The following is a 6,718-nucleotide window of genomic DNA, read 5'->3' as shown; positions in this document are numbered from 1 at the left end:
TATGTTTGAATCAATGAAATTAAAGTTTGATAAAATTAAAGGCTAAGTCCCAACTACTCACATGAGCTGCTTGGTGCATCAAATAGACCCCCCACTGATGCAGTTTCAAGCAACTTCTATACCCTTTTGTTTGTGTGAAGGTGGACTAAGGATTGAATGTCCAAATCTGGAGGTACTCTATATTTTATAACCAGATGTTGGCAGGGAACATAGAGGAACTGGAGCAGTGGTAAATTCTCAATTGCAGGTGCCCTTCACAACAAACCCAATAGCTGCCCTCCAGAGTCATGCCTCTTGTAAGGCTATACAGTGGTACTTCTGATTAAGAACTTAATTCGTTCTGAAGGTCTGTTCTTAACCTGAAACTGTTCTTAACCTGAGGTTCCACTTTAGCTAATGGGGCCTCCTGATGCCGTGCAATTTCTGTTCTCATCCTGAAGCAAAGTTCTTAACCTGAGGTACTATTTCTGGGTTAGCAGAGTCTGTAACCTGAAGTGTCTGTAACTTGAAGTGTCTGCAACCCGAGGAATCATTGTACAACAAATGGGCCCTTGACCAGTGCAGATAATATGGTTTCAACACCAAGCCAGATTTTTCCCCCTGATCCCCTTGTTTCCCCTAATTTACAGCCTGACATAGAGTTCTGGTGCACTCAAAAATTTTCTTATTATTTTGTGACATTTTTAGGTGGTGGGTAATAAAGGGGTCTTGGAATTTGTGAAGATAAAATTGGTGGTTTAACACTCAGCCACCTATGCTAATGTAACCTACCTTTCCCTCTGCTTAGTTTATTTGGTGGGTGTCGTACTGAGAAAAGCTTCTTTATTTGGTATGCAAAAGACTGGCAAATAGCACACCAGGAAATGACATCATTCTTCCCTGCTGTGAAATAAGCGGTTCGTCCCTGCTCTGCTACATCACCGTAGAGAGGAAATATATCTTGATCTTAGTCTGCTTGTAAGGAGGGAAAGCAGAGGAAATTTGTTTCAGTTTTAATGCAAACGTACGTAATCTGCATTTTTTGAAACAATACAGTGGTACCTCGGGTTACATATGCTTCAGGTTACATACGCCTCAGGTTACAGACTCTGCTAACTCAGAAATAGTGCTTCAGGTTAAGAACTTTGCTTCAGGATGAGAACAGAAATCGTGCTCTGCTCGTGCGGCGGCAGCGGGAGGCCCCATTAGCTAAAGTGGTGCTTCAGGTTAAGAACAGTTTTAGGTTAAGAACAGACCTTCGGAACGAATTAAGTACTTAACTGGAGGTACCACTGTATGTGTACCAGAATGCAGCCATCCTTCAAAATACACCTCCAAATTCTGTGATGCAGTTCTCCAGCCAAATAACGTGTTCAAAAATGAACATAAGAAGGAGAGGTGTGCATTAAAATGCTTTATATTAGTGAAAAATGATATATAGAAATGCATTTATATTTGGAGAAATCGCTCGCAAAAAAATGTGCATACCAGTCAGAATTATGTGCAATCATATGTACTGTAGAGGAATTTGCATTAAAATTCTGGCAAATTTTCATGATAATTTTTTTTTATAAAAATTGTAAACTGATGCAGAAATGTGGAGAACTGAATTAAAGACTAGGAAACTGAATCTGACAGATTTGCCTATTCCTACTTGTAAGTTTCCCAAGGAGAACCAGACTGGCTGCTGCTGGGGGGAGAGAAAGAGACTGCAGGGCTGGAGAAGCCCATGGCTTGACCCTGCAAGGAATTCTTGCGGTCTCAGCAGAATTTGCCTTGCTGGTGCAAGTCACTCTGTGTGCCATAACAACAATGCATATCTTTAGTGCTGGGTGCCAGTTAGGCACTCCTATTTCCCAAGCAGATTGATGAGGGTTTGAAGGGAATACACACACACAAATGTTATCAGCTCATACCAGAGGAGACTATGTTCTTATTTATTAGTCAAATTCCTTAGCAAGTGTCAGAGTTAATATCACTAAAATGATATATATCCAGCATGAAACAAACCTTCCACCAAATAAAGTAACACATCAGCCTGATGTGCTTAGGAGATATAAAGTCCCATAATATACTGTGTAAATGCCATTGAGTATTTATGCATCGAGAGTGTTTGAATCTGACTCAGACTTAATGAAGGCAGTGGGATGTAGCCTGATCCTCCTATTACGCAGCTTGAGTCAGATCCAGGAATAGCAAGGTTGTCCAATATAGTTAAAGAAGCAGTCTAGGGATCTGGGTTCACTTTCCTCCTCTCGCCTAGAATTTTGGCAAGATGCTCTTATTCCATCAGCAAGCATTACCACCTACTGATGGTTATGATATCAGACCACCTCCAGAAAAGGCGAGACTTCCTCTGAAACTGGGTGCCACACTGAGGCTGCAGTTCTGCCCCATTATGTGGAAGTAAGCCACATTGAACTAAGCAATGTTTACCTCTTGAGGATACATGCATGAGATTTGGCTGGAAGTTGTTATGTGGGCCTTGTCAAATATAGCATTTTCATGATATCCACTGCCCCAATCTGATCGGTGAGGGGGGCTCCTGAACTTACTCTAGGTCCATTTTCCTTGGAATTCAGGATAGTGGAGACTGTGATGTCTTTAAGATGTATGGTTTTATTTACACATATATACAGCCTGAGCATAGGATGGAGGCGCTCACAACACTATCTTCCAACCCCTTTCCCATCAGGTTTCCAGGGGAGAGCCAAGTCCAGCGCATCACAAACATTTCTTTGTGTCCTCAACTTCCAGCATTGACCCAGTTTACAACTCTCTCATGCCCAGCCCCCCTAGACCTATTGTTCTTCATCCTAAGATGATGTGGCATCCAGCCAAGTGAGATGGGAAAAGGCCCACCCATTTATCTGTATGGTTACAGAGCAACATATTTAGATGCTGATGTGAGCACTTAACTGGCCAGATACAGCGTTATGAAAATGCTTGTCTGCCTGCTTCAGTGGGCTTTCCTATTAGATCCTAAACCTCACTGGCTCTGGGATCACAGGCCTAAATCCAAGGATATCATCCAGGTTGACTCCCCCAAAGTCATAACAGTAGACTGAATCTAAGCAGACAAATCCAATTAGCTGTTACAATATATTTTGGACAGTTGTTAGTCTTTTTGCCTCTTCTTTATACATTTGGACAACTTTTATTGTAACCAAATTTTCCATGATGGTTCCTGAGTTCAAGGAGCAGGGTTTTGTCCGTGTCTGGATACAGTTGGATGCCACTTTGAATCAAGATGGCAGACCTAACTTCTCAAAATGGCACTGATTTTAACCACTGGTTTCAGAATGCCACTGATAATTTTTGTCCCCAGCAATGTCAAGCACCATCCTTTTACTCTCCTCTCTCCAATGTCAATGGGCAGCTAGGATTTGTAGCACACACAGTCACCCTGTACACAAATATTTGTTGTTGTTTTTCTGTTTTAAAAAGTAAGGAAGGGGCAAGAGATCAAGGTCCTGGCCCCAAAGACCCAGGGCTCAGTACCTCTGCTCCACCCCCTAACAACACTTCTGTCCTGCAGTGATGATGGGTCACCCATAACTACACCATGAAATCCTTTTGAAACCCCCCTCTAGTCAAAGAAATGAATGGAAGGAATGGTGTACCATCAAAACGAGTTAGCTTTTGCAATAAAAAAAGCAAATGGCTTTTTATTTGCAATTAATTTTTAAATGTGTGGTTACTATGCTCAGAAAAGTAACTCTGTAAAATGATATCATGAGGTGCTATGTTTATTTTCTCTCTCTCAATTTCCCCAGCTGGCAGCGCGAGCGATGGCTAACATGCTAGCAGTGCAAATTCAAACCATGATGTGCTAATTCATAGTAATACATGCTCTTTATGCTTCTTAGGATAGATCAGGAGTAACAGGAAGCAAAGGACAGAAAAGGAATAGGAAACTGAGGGCGTCTGCATTAAACAATTTTCACATGTGTCCTTGGAGTAAATCTTCAGACTAGATTATTTTATTTAAAGTATTCATTTTGTTACAAACACATTAAAAATGTTAATCTGCCTATTAATTTGGTATATTCTTGTTGGAGATTTTGACACACCTTCATTTTCTTCAGATCAGTTATACAAACTATCATTTCAAGAACAGGCATTCTACCAATACACATACTTTTCTTGCACTCATTGTAATCTTTTGCAGGTAAAGGTAAGGTCACGCGGGTGGCACTGTGGTCTAAATCACTGAGCCTCTTGGGCTTGTTGATCGGAAGGTCGGCAGGTGAGCTCCCATTGCTCTGTTCCAGCTTCTGCCAACCTAGCAGTTTGAAAGCACACCAGTGCAAGTACATTAATAGGTACCGCTGCGGCAGGAAGGTAAATGGTGTTTTCATGTGCTCTGGCACTTGTCATGGTCCTCCGTGCACCAGTAGCAGTTTAGTCATGCTGGCCACATGACCCAGAAAATTGTCTGTGGACAAACACTGGCTTCCTTGGCCTGAAAAGCAAGATGAACACCCATAGTCACCTTTGACTGGACTTGACCGTCCAGACCTTTACCTTTTTTACCTAATATCTTGCAGTTTTAGGGTTGAATCAAACAGAAATTAATTTAAATCAATGGACATAACTTAGGTCACCATTCTTTTTTTTAAAACAATCGTTATTATTTATAGTTATAATAATATAAAATGCAAGGACAATACCTAAAGGTACACACACACACACACACACACAGAGAGAGAGAGAGAGAGAGAGAGAGAGAGAAAAGGGGGGGGAGGAAGGAAATAAATATAAAAATACATAACAAAGCCAGTAGGAAGAGAGAATAAGTGTTTGAATTGCTAAATTGTTTCCAGTAGAATATACGGATGAACATTTTCTTGTGCCTTGTTGCCCCAGTTCATTATGAAATGACTCTATTTTTCAGTGAATACATTCTCTGTTGTTTGGCCTTTCTCACCCTTGCAATATTTGCCAACTTAACCGTGTGGGTTCATTGCCATATCCTTATAATCCAATATTCCAGAGAAAGAATAAGTGATCCCTCCCCAATCTCAATGATAGCAGATAGCTGCAATCCTAAGGCCACTTACCTGGAAATAAGCCCCATTGAGTCCTATTTATTTATTTAGTTAGTTTCAGAGTGTGTAAACTGCTCTGCATTCAGAGAATACCCAGGCAGAAGTTGATTATAAAACACAATGCAGATCATAAAGCAGTATTAAAACGGAAAATCCAACAAGAATTACAAACAGCAGAAATAACATAGATGGTAGTTTGCAAAGGCCCAGGAGAAATGTTTTCCAGAAATGTCAGAAACAGTAATGTTGGGGCTTACTTCATTTCTAATGGACGAGAATTTCAGAGAATGAGTGCTACCATGCTAAAAGCATGTGCTTGATTCACTGTAAGCTATACTGCAAATGTGTGTGGCACCATCAACAGATCCTTATCCACAGATGTATTCGACTGGGGCAGAAGGAGAGGCTGTTTCTCAGATACTCTAGTCCAGAACCATAGAAAGCTTTATAGTAGGAAACTGGAGCCCGTACAATGCTTTCAGCAGAGTTTTCACCTATTGTTGATAGGCTGTCCCTGAGAGCAACCACAGAGCAGCATATGACAGCACTGGATCACCAGGGTGACCCCTCAAGCTACACACTTGTTCTTTCAAGAGGAGTGCAACTCCATCTAGAACGGGCAACTCACAGTTCTATTTTCTTTCTTCCCACACCAGACCTGGACCCAGATTGAAATGGTTCGAGAAAATCAGTCTCATCTAAGAGTCCTCACAGTTCCACCATCACCATCCTCTCTCTCACCTTCCTCCCCAAAGAGGGTACTAGGAACTGGGTGGTACTTGTTAAGAACCATAGGATCCAGGCCAGGTTATTGTAGGAGTGGTTGTACCATCACATCCTTCAAGCCAGTGGGGATCACCTCCATGCATAAAGACACATTAATCAGCTCTGGACAGATGGCCAATGGTCAGGATGGCATGATGGGAGTTGTAGTCCAACAACATCTGGAGGGCATCACACTAACTACCCAATAATAAATCATGTTTCTCACTCCCAGCACTGTCCTGGCGCTCTCTCTTCTCCATTTTTCCCGTGAGGAATTGACACCACAACAGCCTCATATTCAAAGAAGGCCCAACTCTTTTAAACAATTCATAGAAACGAACCACACTAATCAAATGCACAAAAAGATAATGTGTTTGCTTTTGTGGATTTTGTATCAATGGCTCAAGACAGGGGACAACAGCGTGTAATTGAAATTGAAGTGTCCATATTTGTGGAACAAACCCTCACTGTGTAAAGCTTCCTCAAACGAGGCAGATTCAGGATGGTGGTCTTGGCGCAACACATTTTTTCAAAAGTTTTCAAGGATGTGGTGAACCATGAATCTCAACATATTGTTGGAGCGTTCAAAAGGCTGGTGTGCTATGCCAAAAATCTATTGAAAAAAGCCAACTCGTAGTAACTTCACTATATTCCCCCCACCAAGTCTTTGTGAATTGGCTTTAAATCCAAGCACTTTGGCCTAACTGCTTTGTAGATCATAATAGCAGGGGCTAACAAATGTACTATTTGAGTGAATGAGGAGTCCTGGCATTGTAGCACATTAGATTGAAAATCGTGTGTTAATTCTGTTCGGCTCCTGGTTTAGCAATTACATCCCGTTCACCCTGCTGCTATTAGTGACTACTCCAGTTCAAATCTCCCGAGGTTCCTGGGTCTTAATCAGACTCTTCATGGTATTTCAA

The sequence above is a fragment of the Podarcis filfolensis genome, assembly GCF_964270895.1.
Source record: "Podarcis filfolensis genome assembly, chromosome: 3".
In the NCBI taxonomy this organism is placed as follows: domain Eukaryota; kingdom Metazoa; phylum Chordata; class Lepidosauria; order Squamata; family Lacertidae; genus Podarcis; species Podarcis filfolensis.
Note: the sequence above shows the minus strand (reverse complement) of the source record.